The following is a 273-nucleotide window of genomic DNA, read 5'->3' on the forward strand; positions in this document are numbered from 1 at the left end:
TTCCAGTATAGTATAGATAAACATAACTCGTAAGCCCAATAATGACCTTATGCAAATCGATTTCAAAGTAATATGACTATTAACGCTAACAATAATTATCATGATCTTAGTAATAAAAGTAACAACAGCCACAGTGATGACCGAAGCACAACCCAAACACTGCCTAATGCCACTATCATCACTAAGTCCTAATTGCTGGCACAACAACTCCTAACAGCTTCAGAAATGTAACCAGGGACCCGAGAACTTCCCACGAGCTATATAAATCATGGA

This window comes from Penaeus monodon, chromosome 24, assembly GCF_015228065.2.
Source record: "Penaeus monodon isolate SGIC_2016 chromosome 24, NSTDA_Pmon_1, whole genome shotgun sequence".
In the NCBI taxonomy this organism is placed as follows: domain Eukaryota; kingdom Metazoa; phylum Arthropoda; class Malacostraca; order Decapoda; family Penaeidae; genus Penaeus; species Penaeus monodon.